The 14171-nt window shown below is 48.5% G+C and overlaps 1 protein-coding gene across 1 annotated transcript in view; it reads right to left on the bottom strand.

Annotated features, from left to right (window-relative positions):
• LOC140385768 (uncharacterized) overlaps positions 1 to 13567 on the bottom strand; it is a 205104-nt gene extending 191537 nt beyond the window's left edge. The window contains exon 1 of the mRNA XM_072468263.1: positions 13441 to 13567. The gene's annotated coding sequence lies outside the window, so the exon portion shown is untranslated. The remainder of the gene's footprint in view (positions 1 to 13440) is intronic.
• Positions 13568 to 14171: the final 604 nt, after the last annotated feature.

Raw genomic sequence — 14171 nt, 5'->3', positions numbered from 1 at the left:
GCCAATCCACCTAACCTGCACGTCTTTGGATTGTGGGAGGAAACCGGAGCACCCGGAGGAAACCCACGCAGACACTGGGAGAACGTGCAGACTCGGCACAGACAGTGATCCAGCGGGGAATCGAACCTGGGACCCTGGCGCTGTGAAGCCACAGTGTTGTCCACTTATGCTACCGTGCTGAAATCTGAACGGATTTATTTTACACTGCTTCTCATAAACCCTTGGCTCTTCTCAGGATTTTCCTACTATTGAATTTAAAAGTCGCAGAGCCACAATGAAGAAGATTTGTTCTCCAAGGGGTACCGCACTCTGGACGAAACAACTGAGAGGTGTCTGCTAACACCACAATCTGGCCCTCCTACTCGGTATAACGCTCGCAATGAACACAACTCTAGAAGTTGTGAACATAGAACATGTGATTTTACATTGATTTTTGGGCGTGTCGGATTGTGCAATTCCTGCATCACCTTGACACAGTTGCAAATAACAGGTACACTCGATTAGTGATTCATTGAGTCAAATTGTATCACAAGCCATATTTTGTCTTTAGAAAACACTTTAAAAGTTTGCTAAGTTAAGTATTCCCTTCACAAACAGCATTTCAATTATTTACAAACAGGGCCTCAGAAAATTTGCTTTCAGAATGAGCTCTTCCAGGAATACACGTCCCGAGTACAATACCTGCGGAACACAATGGCAACAAATCATAGAATTTACAGTACAGAAGGAGGCCATTCAGTCCATTGAGTCTGCAATGTCCCTTGTAAAGAGCACCCTTCCTAAGCCTACAGCTCCACCTGATCCCCGTAACCCCACCCAATCTTTTTTGGACACTAAGGACAACTTAGCGTGGTCAATCCACCTAACCTGCACATTTTTGGACTGTGGGAGAAAATCGGTGCACCCGGCGGAAACCCACGCAGACACGGGGAGAACGTGCAGACTCCGCACATACAGTGACTCAAGCGGGAAACGAACCTGGGACCCTGGCGCTGTGAAGCAATTGTGCTCACCACTGTGCGACCATGCCACCCCAAATGAAAGAAGGATTCAATAATGTAATCAAAGCATTTACTGGTTATTATTCATTTTACAACAGAGCTTCCGTTACACTGAAACTGTCACTCACAGAATAGTATTACTTTCCCATTGTTGTGTGGTGTCACTTACAGACTAATATTACATTTACCATAATAGTGAGATTGTCACTCACTAAATAGTGTTACACCTTCCATGTGTGATTGTTGCACATTGACTAATTGCATGCATTGCAATTGTAACCTGTATTGCACTCCCTGTAATAGTAAAGCTGCCTCCCACTAATCAACATTATGCTTGTACTAAAATTAGCTCAGTACACACATTGGGAAGGCAGCCAACTCTGGCTATTTAACAAAATGGGTATGGAAAAACAACACACTGACCCACAAAACCGAGGTGCTTTTCTATAAGGCCTGTATCCTCAGCACATTGCGGTATGGCTGCAATGGCTGGACAACTTACACCTACCAAGAGAAAACACTCAATAACCTCCATAGCTGCAGCCTATAAAACATCACATGGAAAGACAAAGTCACCAATGAAGCTGTCCTTTCTGGGTCGAATGTGCCAAGAATGCTAGCAGTAAACAAGCAAAGAAGGATTTTCTGGGTTGGGCATGTGCCCAAGGATATGCCATATAGGAAGGCAGCCCATGCTAAGAGACTGGCCTGGCACACAAATTTCTGATCCAAGGAAGCTGTCAAAATGGACATGAAAGCCCTCATTATCAATCACAACAGATAGAAACTCTAGCTGACAACCAATGTAAATGGCGACAGCAGCTGTGGGCTGGAATCCACCAACACTACGGCATGAGGTTTCAGAAGCTCTAAAAAGCTGCAAACAAGGTGCCAGCGGAGATCACCCTGCATCACCAGCAAGGATCAAGTTATGCGTGACAGCTGTGGCAGACTTTGCCTTTCCAGAATTATCTTGTTCGGTCATCAAAAGAAGTACAGCAGATGACCTCACTAAAGTTCTGAGGCTGCATTCCTATCAACTCTCACAAATGGAAGAATATCACCCAACCACAAAAATTAAAATTGAAAGCAAATAGTAATAGAGACTAATTTTGTAACTGCTCATCATGGTTTTTTTTAATTATTTGTTTTTGGGATGTGAACATCGCTGGCATTTGTTGCCCATCCTGAAATTGCCCATGAACTGAATGGCTTGCTAGGCCATTTCAGAGGGCAGCAGTTAAGAATCAGCCATATTGCTGTGGATCAGGAGTCACATGTAGGCCAGACTAGATAAGGATGGCAGATTTCCTTCTCTGAAGGACGTTAGTGAACCAAGTGGGTTTTTTCGATAATCGGCAATGGTTTCATGGTCATCATTAGACTTTTAATTCCAGATTTTTATTGAATTCAAATTTCACCATCTGCCCGAGTGACATTCGAACCTGGGACCCCAGAGCATTATCCTGAGTCTCTGGATTACTAGTCCAGAGGCAATACCACTACACTACCACCTCCCCCAGAGAAATAAAGATGGGCTGCATGCTTGACAGGTTAGTGACATGAATCAACTAGTCGTTGTGTGCAGGAGAAATAAATAATTACTGGATGTTGCCCAGAATTACTCCCAATTCACTGCTGTGACTTCAATGGGAGAGCAACTGAAACCCTTCTTTTCATTGTTACAATCTTAGCTGATTTTACTACTGAGCAAGTCAGATCCCAGGATACAAACTGGCTTGACAGATCCTAACTTTTATTTTTTGTTCAGAAACATAGGTCAACAGAGTCACAGGACTGGCGATGAACTTGTAAAATAAAACAAACAAAAAATGATTAACTATAATACACTGCAACTACACTCCAGCTATACGTTTACATACATGTTACAGAATCTAACTTATACTCTAATCTTCTCAGTATGTACACAGCCCATGTACACCAACAGGCACACTATGTTCAGCCAAACCACACTCAGAAACCAAGTGACAGATGCCACCCCAAAGCAATTTCTGTGAATCTTTCAATAAATCTCCCACCTGCTCGTCACAATATGAGCTAACTGGTCTAATTGGAACTCAGACTTCCACACAAGGGTTTTCTTGAAGAACACGCCTTTAAATATTTTCATTTACAATGTTTTCTCTTGGGTACCTTCACCAAGGATCCAATCCAGGATTTCAAATTCTCCTTTGGGCATTCCTCTGCCCTGGATTCCTCTGTGCATGCAAGTTTCCAGGCCAGCCACGCCAACGAAACACCACTGCTTCACAAGCTGTGATAAGCTTTCACTAACCTTTTGATTACCTCAGATATCTGGATTCTTTGTAGCTGACTTGAACATCTGCTTCCTGCAGCCGTCCATTTAATTCAGAGCCCCTTTCGCTGCACCTTGCTTAAACACCGAACAGGACCTTGTTCCTTTGACTTCACAGTCCTCCTGGAACCTTCCTCTGCCCCATTTACTGGTTTCTGCAACTTTCTGTTCTTTAGTTTGGGACTGGCTTTCTGTCCCTGTGCATTGTCCTGCCTGTTCTGGCAGTGCCTGTGGAATGCTCCATATCACTCACTGGTTACCTTGTTTAAACTGAAACGCAAGTGCTTCTGTTTTTCAGTGTGGGCTTCTGATTACTAAACAACAGCTTAGTTTTCTAAACCGGTGTTTGCTTTAGGGATGAAATGAAATGAAATGAAAATCACTTATTGTCACAAGTAGGCTTCAAATGAAGTTACTGTGAAAAGCCCCTAGTCGCAACGTTCCGGCGCCTGTTCGGGGAGGCTGTTACGGGAATTGAACCGTGTTGCTGGCCTGCCTTAGTCTGCTTTCAAACCCAGCAATTTAGCCCTGTGCTAAACAGCCCCTAGGATGATAAAAACTTGTCAGAAAGCAGGATACATTTCAGGTGAAAGTAAACCTATGGGAAGCAATTCTCCCAAAAGGGAACAAAGTTCTCTCGTGAGCGCGTTTAGCCGCATGTTTCCCAGCCCATAAGGGGCTTGAATGGGGAAAGTGCAGCCAAGGCCACACATAGCTCGGTTTTGTACAGTGGGGGAGCTCCGTTTGCCGGAGCACCCCAATGTAGCGAGAGTTCGGGACGCTATTTTAAATAGCATCCCGATCTCTGAAGCCCCGAAACAATTCCCGACCTCCCCTCAGCCCAAGCGCAATATGGGAGGGTCCCTGTTTGTGTGGACCAGCGCTAAATGGCGCATGGTGAGGACACCCAGATGCGAGCATTCGTTCCCAGGCCTCAGGAAAATCGGGCACTGTCATATTTAAATGAGCACAGTACGAAGGCTTACAACACCAGGTTAAAGTCCAACAGGTTTGTTTCGATGTCACTAGCTTTCGGAGCGCTCCGAAAGCTAGTGACATCGAAACAAACCTGTTGGACTTTAACCTGGTGTTGTAAGACTTCGTACTGTGCTCACCCCAGTCCAACGCCGGCATCTCCACATCATATTTAAATGAGCCTAATGACTCACTTAAATATGTAAATCTGGATCTCGCCCTCGCTGGACAAGGTCGCATTAGATCCCGAGAGGTGTTCTGAGCGTCACAAATCTCCACGCCGCGTTACCGACTCGAGCGCATTGAAGCCTTTCAATCGTGCCTAATAGCTCGGATTTGCACCTACATTTGTTCTGGCACAAGTGGCGACATGGGCACAAAACCTTGCGATAGACCAAGAACATGAATGTCACCAACAAAATCCTGTGACAAAATCATCCTCGCCCCTGCTAGTGATTTAATGCAGTTCAAGACCAGGAAGATTGGGAATCTCATTTAAATACATTACAATGTCATTAGTGAGCTACCCTGTTGTATCGTCCCCCTGCATTTGGATTTCCCCCCTTGTGAATGTTTACAGCAGGTCTGGAGAAACATGAGCTAGGCAAAAAGATCACACCAGGAGTTTACAGGGAAGTACATCCCCAAGTTGGGAGAGGGACAGTCCGAGGCAGTACCCCTGGCAGTGTCCGGTCAGTGCCCCCGGCAGTGCCAGGGTACTGCTCGGGAGGGGCTTCCTCTGGTGAGGCCCATGGTGGAGGGTTTCCCTGCATCTGTTGGGGGGGGATTTACCATATGCTTGAGGGGGAGTTCCCTCTGGGTATGGAGGCAGCGTTCCCATGAGCATGGGTAGGGAGGCGGTGTCTCCGCATTCGTGGGAGGGTTCTTTGTTTTAACTTTTAGTGCTGGAGATTGGTACAACATTTGGAAAGGCCTCATTGGAAGATGCCGGAAAGAGCTTGTGCCTCCAGCGTTATGGTGTGGGACGCACCTCCAGCATTTCTTTTATCAAAGTGCTTCACACGGCCTTTCTCACCTGAGCCATCACTTTGAAAAAGAAATGGAAAATTCCACCCAATACAAATTACTTCAACTACCTCTATTTCCTAACATCATGTGTATACAGGCTGTCCAACACACTTTTAGCAGACGTACAATGGAAAATCAGATTCAGTTCCCAGGAAATGCTCCAACCAGTGCTGTTGTGAAGCAATGTTTTGTACATAAGTGGGTTGGAACAAAATTCTTACTTACCCCACGTCAGTCATGGCAACATAACTGTTATAACCTGCCTGCTTACCATTGGCTGGGGACTAATGACAATCCCACAATCCTGTGGGAGTATGAGCTTCCCCAATGAGGGGGGCGGAGAAACCATGAGTAAACTCCTAGTATCAATAAAGCTGGCCAGTTTAGGAACCAACAGGAAGGAGTGTGCAGCAAGGGAAGTTGCTGCTGTAGTTTTATATACATATATATATATATATATTATATATCTGAAGCCACCTCCCTGGATTTTTGTTGGATACAGGTTGGAAGTTGTTTTCTATTATACCATGCCTCTGTACGGACGTTTGGATGTTTTTGATGCTGCGCTGGAAAGCTGGAACCAGTACACACAACGGATGTGTTACTATTTCCTGGCAAACAATATCACCGAAAATGAGCGCCAGGTGGTCATATTGCTCACCGCCTGCGGCCCGCATACGTTTGGGGTGATTAGGAGCCTTACGTACCCAGCGGCGCCAGACACCAAAACGTTTGATGAACTTGTGAATATAGTGGGGCAACATTTTAACCCAACCCCGTCCACGATAGTCCAGCGTTACCGGTTTAATACCGCTGAGAGGACCCCTGGAGAATCCCTTGCCGATTTTCTATCCAGGCTACGCAGGATTGCGGAGTACTGTGACTATGGTGAGACCTTGTCAGAAATGAGAAATGTTACACGACCGTTTGGTTTGCGGTATTAACAATGCGGCCACCCAGAGAAAGTTATTAGCTGAGCCAACATTGACTTTTCAACAGGCCATTCAAATAGTATTGTCCTGAGAGAGCGCAGAATGAGGAGTGCAGGAGCTACAGGGAATGGAAGTGCATGCCTTGGGGCGCAACCCCTTCCTTCCGAAAATGTCCCCCCGCACTCCTGCGGTACCTTGGGCGAGGCAACGTCCGGACCGACGCCAGTGGCCGTCGGACATTCCTCCCCGAAGGGAGCCTTCTCCAGAGCCAATGGATGAGGAGCAATGTCCGTGTCAGACTTGTAGGCGCCGACCCCGTCGCGGACGGCGGTCCTGGAGGCGCCAGAGGCGCCGTCGTTCCGACCGAAACTGGGACCAGCCCAAGGGCCGTAACTGGGACCAGCCCAGGGGCTGTACCTTCCATGTGGATGAACCTGCGGCGACTACTCCTGAGGATGTGGAGACGGAGGACGACTGCCTGCAGCTGCATTGTGTGGCAGCTCCCCGTGTGGCCCCCATTAAGGTGACAGTACGGGTCAATGGCCACCCGCTTGAGATGGAGTTGGACACTAGCGCAGCGGTCTCCGTGATCGCCCAGAGGACATTCGACCGCATCAAGCAGGGTATACAGACCCTTACATTAACCGACTCACAGGCCAGGTTGGCCACCTACACTGGGGAACCACTGGACATTGCAGGAACTACAATGACCCCTGTTGTTTATGGATGCCAGGAGGGGCGTTTCCCACTTATCGTGGTGCGCGGCCATGGGCCCAGCCTGTTGGGTCGGGATGGTTGCGCCATTTGCGGTTGCAATGGCAGCACATCCTCCAAACAGTTTCTGAAGGGTTGACTGAGGTGCTAGGACGATACCCAGATGTATTCCAGCCTGGTTTGGGGAAAATAAAAGGGGCCGTAGCCCGTATCCAAGTCGGACCAGGAGCCACGCCGCGCTATTTCCGGGCGCGCCCGGTGCCTTACGCCTTGCTCGAGAAGGTAGAAAGGGAGCTCACTCGTTTGGAGAGTTTGGTTATTATCAGGCCCATCCGTTTTGCTGACTGGGCAGCACCAATTGTACCTGTAATGAAGCCAGATGCCACAGTTCGCTTGTGTGGCGACTATAAACTTACAGTGAATACGGCTTCCCGACTCGACCGATATCCAATGCCTCGCATAGAGGATCTCTACGCGAAGCTTGCAGGTGGACTCTCGTTCACAAAATTAGATATGAGTCACGCCTACCTGCAGTTGGAGCTGGCCCCTGCCTCCCGACCATATGTAACGATTAATGCACACCGGGGCCTGTATGAAGAGACACGGTTGCCCTTTGGAGTATCCTCTGCCTGCGCAATTTTTTAACGTGTTATGGAGGGCATTTTGAGAGGTTTACCACGTGTTGATGTCTACTTAGATGACGTTTTGATTACAGGGACGTCGGAGCAGGAACATTTGGAAAATCTGGAGGCTGTCCTCAGACGCCTTTCAGAGGCTGGAGTCCGTTTACGTCGCACAAAGTGCGTATTTCAGGCAAAGGAAGTAGTCTACCTAGGTTATCGGGTGGACCGCGAAGGTTTGCACCCCGTCGCAGAGAAGGTGCGTGCAATTCAACAGACCTCTGCCCCGACTGACACTTCGCATCTTCGTTCTTTTCTCGGTCTCGTAAACTATTACGCGAAGTTCCTCCCCAATCTGGCAACTACGCTAGCCCCGTTGCACCTTCTGCGAAAGAAAAATCACACCTGGGTTTGGGGTCAGCCGCAAGAAACCGCTTTCCGGCGGGTAAAGCAACAATTGTCGTCGTCTGGGTTACTAACCCACTATGATCCTGGAAAGCCTTTGCTCGTCACATGTGATGTATCCCCGTATGGTATTGGGGCCGTCCTGTCCCACAAGATGGAAAACGGGGCCGAGCGACCGATAGCTTTCGCCTCCCGCACATTGACTGCAGCGGAGAAAAAGTACGCGCAGATCGAGAAGGAGGGCCTGGCAGTGGTTATTGCGGTGAAACGCTTCCACCAGTACGTGTATGGCCGCTATTTCACTATCGTGACTGATCATAAGCCTCTGCTGGGACTTTTCAGAGGGGATAAGCCAATACCACCCATTGGTTTCGCACGGATCCAGCGCTGGGCTTTGTTGCTTGCTGCATACAAGTATTCTCTGGAGCACAAACCAGGAACGCAGATAGCAAATGCCGACGCACTGAGCCGATTGCCTTTTATCGACCGGCCCCATGTCGACCCCCACGACCGGTGAGGTGGTTGCAACCCTAAATTTTATGGACACCTTGCCTGTCACGGCATCACAGATCCGTGAGTGGACACAGACGGAGCCAGTCCTGTCAAATGTTCGTCACATAGTCCTGTATGGTGGGCAGCATAGACCGCTCCCAGGCGAGTTGCGGGCATTTTCCTCCAAGCTGTCAGAATTCAGCGTGGAAGACGGCATCCTCTTGTGGGGGACGCGTGTGATTGTCCCGGAAAAAGGCCAGGAGCTGATACTAACCGACTTGCACAATGGGCATCCAGGTGTGACCAAAATGAAAATGTTGGCCCGGAGTTATGTCTGGTGGCCAGGCCTCGACACCGACATTGAGAAGGTGGCCCAAAACTGCTCCATTTGCCAGGAGCATCAGAAGCTTCCGCCGGCCGCGCCCCTACATCACTGAGAATGGCCAGGGCGGCCTTGGACATGCTTGCATGCAGATTTCGCAGGCCCTTTTCAAGGATCCATGTTCCTTCTATTAATTGACGCCCAGTCTAAATGGCTAGAGGTGCATAAGATGCAGGGGACAACGCCCTGCGCAACAATTGAAAAGATGTGTTTATCTTTTAGTACGCATGGCCTCCCCGAGGTGCTGGTCACGGATAATGGCACTCCATTCACGCGTGAGGAGTTTGCGAGGTTCACGAAGATAAACGGCATACGCCATATCCGCACTGCCCCTTACCACCTGGCTTCAAATGGGTTGGCAGAGCGCGCAGTGCAGACATTCAAAAGAGGCCTAAAGAAGCAGTCTTCCAGATCAATGGACACGAGACTGGCTCGCTTTTTGTTTACGTATAGAACCACCCCCCATGCGGTGACTGGGGTAACTCCTGCAGAACTCCTAAAGGGCTGGAGACTTCGCACCCACCTTAGTATGGTTTTCCCGGACATTGGCGCAAAAGTACGCCGCACACAGAACGGCAGGGACAGGGATTTTCTTGGCATCGGCCGATTCGGCAGTTTGCACCCGGTGACCAAGTGTTCATTCGGAATTTTGCTGGTGGTGCTCAGTGGGTTCCTGGTGTAATCTTTCGCCAAACGGGCCCTATATCTTACCAGGTGCAAGCCCAGGGTCGTCTCCAGCGCAAACATGTAGACCACGTTCGGTCCAGAAGACTATCCCCTCAAAAGATTCCCTGCCGCCGGAGCTCATTCCTACAGCCGCAGAGACCAGAGACAAGGGAAGGTAGTCCTCACAATCTTCCACTGGTGCCTCACTCGAAGCCTGCGCAGGTCGTTACAGAACCGAATGGAGATAGAGGCGCTGACATGACGGAGGCAGCAGACTCTGACTCCGAGATGGAGACACAGGGTGCATCAGAGGGGGAATCCTCGGGTCCACGGGCCGTGGATGTACAACCGTTGCGCCGTTCATCACAGAAGCGCCGGTCTCCGTCTCATTACATGCCGCCTGATCCAGCGCCGCGTGCAAATGATGTCCGGCCTGTGGCAAAACGAGTCCGACGCCCTCCTTCGCCAGGGTCTTCGGTCGATTCCTTGGACTTTGGGGGAGGGATGTTATAACCTGCCTGCTTACCATTGGCTGGGGACTAATGACAATCCCACAATCCTGTGGGAGTATGAGCTTCCCCAATGAGGGGGGCGGAGAAACCATTAGTAAACTCCAAGTATAAATAAAGCTGGCCAGTTTGGAAACAGCAGGAAGGAGTGTGCAGCAAGGGAAGTTGCTGCTGTTGTTATATAGATGTTATTGTAAATAAATGTTATTACTTTGTATCCTTAAAACTCGTGCTGGATTCTTCGTGGCCCTCACAAAAATAACTCAACCTGGCAAGTGAAATATTTCCAAATAGCAATCTCCAGTATGGACATGATTGTGAGCACTGGGAAAAAAGACCATTCTACATTAAACACAGTGGTGGATATTTTTATTATTCCAAGTTAACACATTAACACTTACTAGACCAGGCTAGCTCTGATCCACGTGTAGAAGGTGCTGACTGATATATACACCCTGACTGTCACTACAGTGGTCACCAGTGGAAAGAGGTGGAGTGCTGATGCCTCGTGTGTTTTATAATTGGAAGCCCCCTTCTGGTGTTCTGCCTGGTGATTGGTTGTGTTCTGTCCTGTATGTTGATTGGCTAACCTAGGTGTCTGTCACTGCCTGTTTTTACCTCATGATGTGCATGGGTGCATATTATGACATCCCCCTTTTAAAAAACAATTTGTTGGCTGCTTAGAGCATATACAACATATTTACAGATATAACTATTTACAGCAAATGGCGAGTGAATGCATACGTAAATATAAAGTGTCTAAGGTGCAGATACAGAACAATATGTACAAAGGAAATATTTAAAAGTCCAATTTCTGGGGTCGTGGACCATATAATAACGTCATCAACATAAACCCGCACACCCTCAATGCCCTCCAGCATCTGTTCCATGATCCTGTGAAAGATTTCAGAGGCTGAAACAATACCAAACGGCATGCGGTTGTAACAGTACCTTCCGAAAGGTGTATTAAACGTGCAGAACTTTCTGCTGGACTCGTCCAGTTGTATCTGCCAGAAGCCATGCGATGCATCTAGCTTCGTGAAGAATTTGGCATGTGCCATCTCACTGGTTAGCTCCTCCCGCTTCGGGATTGGGTAGTGTTCCCGCATTATGTTTCGGTTAAGATCCTTGGGATCTATACATATGCGCAGTTCTCCAGAGGGTTTCTTCACACCGACCATCGAGCTGACCCAGTCAGTCGGTTCCATCACTTTAGAGATTATACCCTGGTCTTGGAGCTCCTGCAGCTGCGCCTTTAAACGTTCCTTCAGAGGAGCCGGCACCCGGCGTGGTGCATGGATCACAGGTGTGGTATCAGGCCTGAGTAAGATTTTGTAGCGGTACGGCAGTGTGCCCATCCCACTGAACACATCCGGGTATTGTGACAGGATTTTGTCAATGTCAGCCTGAAGATTCATATTGGCAGAGGACATGGCATGGACTCGCTGCACGAGATTGAGTAGCTTGCATGCATGGGCACCAAGCAGGGAAGCCTTGTCAGGCTTGGCGATTTAGAATCGCAGAATTACTTTGATGGCCTTGTTGGAGACATGCAGGTGACAAGACCCTAACGCAGTAATGGCATTGCCATTATAATCAAGCAGCTGCCAGGCCGGTGGAAGAATCTTTGGCTTCCTTTGGATGCGAGCAGATATGAGATTAGCTGAAGCACCAGTGTCCAGCTTGAACCGGATGCTGCATTGGTTGACTTGTACGACAGCACGCCATTCGTCCGCAGATCCACGTTAAGGATGGGTAGGCGTGTTGCTGAATTTGAGGAGGCCTTGTCATACGTCGTAATGATGCCCACACGATATGGGGACCCCAGGCAGTCATCCTCTGGATCCGTGATGTTACCAGGTTCCGAATCCAGCAGCTCTTGCTGCACACTTCGAACTTGTTTGCATTGGAACTGGGATCGCTGGCCCATGATCGGAGGTGCAGACCTGCACAAGGCTGCATAATGGCCAGGCTTCCCACAATTTAAACATCGCCTGCCTCATGCAGGGCATTAACGCTTTATGCGGGCGGTGCCGCAGTTTGGGCACATCATTACGTTAACGTCGTAATGCTCCGTGCATCGTCGCACATGCGCATGCGGTCAGCCGCCGCTCGCACCTGCGCAGTGTGCTCTTTGGCCGCTTCGTTCTCCCGTCCGTGGTGCGCATGCGTGGGACCCCCGGGAAAAGCACGCAAAATGGCCACCTTCCTCGATGCTAAGGCGCCGCATTCGGGCAATGGCCTGTACACACTCTGCCTCGTGGGAGGCAAGTTGGTCCTGTTCTGCTGATTTAAGATGGGAGTAGCGAGTTTTTGCCTGTTCATGCACTTTACACGTCTCAGTGGCTACTGGCAGGGTCATATTTTTTATTTTTAGGAGCTGCTCCCACAGGGCATCGGAGTGGACCCCAAACACGATCTGATCCCTGATGAGGGAATCAGCGGTGTCACCGTAGTTGCAGGATTGCGCTAATATGCGGAGATGAGGAAGAAAGGATTGGAAAGGCTCATCCTTACCCTGAAGGCGTTGCTGGAAGACATGGCGCTCAAAGCTCTCATTCGTTTCGACTTCACAGTGACTGTCGAATTTGGCTAAAACAGTCTGGTATTTGATCTTGTCCTCGCCGTCGGCAAAAGTGAGCGAATTGAAGACTTGGATGGCCTGGTCCCCCGCAGTCGATAGGTGCAGCCGATTTTTCTGGCATCGGACGCATCCTTGAGGCCCGAGGCCTCAATGTATAGACTGAATTTCTGCTTGAAGACCTGCCAGTTGGCGCCGAGATTGCCGGAGATCCGGAGCTGTGGAGGGGCCTGGATCTTCTCCATGCCGCTGGAAGGCACTTGCTGGTCGTCACTGAATTATTCAAGGTAAATTACTGAGATGAAGTAGACTCCTGGTAGCATGTCGTGTTATTCACCTTCGGGTAACATGGACTGCAACAGGATGCAGATGAACGGTAAAGCAGACACCAAACGTAGGTGTTGGTTCAATACGATTTATTGAACTTCTGTAACAATGCACACAGCTGGCTGTGGGTGACACTCTACTAATCTAAGTGTACTAACTCTAACTTACTAGACCAGGCTAGCTCTGATCCACGTGTAGAAGGTGCTGACTGATATATACACCCTGACTGTCACTACAGTTGTCACCAGTGGAAGGGGTGGAGTGCTGATGCCTCGTGTTTTTTATAGTTGGAAGTCCCCCTCTGGTGTTCTGTCTGGTGATTGGTTGTGTTCTGTCCTGGATGTTGATTGGCTCACCTGGGTATCTGTCACTGCCTGTTTTTTACCTCATGATGTGCATGGCTGCATATTATGACACTATATAAATCAGAACTAGTCAAAAGAAGTTCAAGACTTACAAACGCTCCTAGATTTTGTCTATTCTTTCCTACCTTGTTGGAATTTCGACATTTGCCTCTCTATCAAGTCTGAAGGCAATCTGAAGTGGCGTTGAACCTTCCACTCTCCTCACACCCCGCAGCGGAATGCTATCCAATTGGAATTGCGTAATGAGATCAAATCCTGAGAGTGTAGGGAAGCAAAAAGAGGAACAGATGGGTTTTCAATAATTAAGTTGTGCGTCTGCAATATCACCCTGCCAATTTTACTAAATGGGTTGTCGAACATATCTGAGTAATGTTTGGCATCACAACAAAAGAGTAACCAGAACATTAATAGATGCAACAGAGTTTAAATGAAAGCTTTGTGAGCTGGTGGTTACAGAATTATCAGCAATCGACATTCACTGCCAAGTTCGTTGATTCGCAACTTTTTAAAAAGCTTTTGATTCACACAGGAAATCTAAATGATTAAAAAAGCCTACAAATTATGAGACTCCAAATCAAGCAACTGTGTGTTTGCAATGATTATTCCTTATTCCTCAATATAGCACAATGGCCAGGACATTGCTCTGAGGCAGCCGTGTTGCCATAATTTTTGGCAGCGAAGCTCGAAACAGCCTCGTTGTAAGATTTGTGGCAGGACATCCAGCCATATTGGCGAATCCAAATGAGACAAGGAGAGAAAGGAAAATGCAGGTGCAGGCCCTAGCAACCCGAGCAGTGGAGTGAGTGCCCGCACAGTGGCTGATGATTTCACTTTTATGCATTTCTTTGTAATCAGG

Source organism: Scyliorhinus torazame, chromosome 11, assembly GCF_047496885.1.
Source record: "Scyliorhinus torazame isolate Kashiwa2021f chromosome 11, sScyTor2.1, whole genome shotgun sequence".
Classification (NCBI taxonomy): Eukaryota; Metazoa; Chordata; class Chondrichthyes; order Carcharhiniformes; family Scyliorhinidae; genus Scyliorhinus; species Scyliorhinus torazame.
The sequence above is the reverse complement of the archived record's forward strand: the minus strand, read 5'-3'. Positions and strand labels throughout refer to the sequence as shown.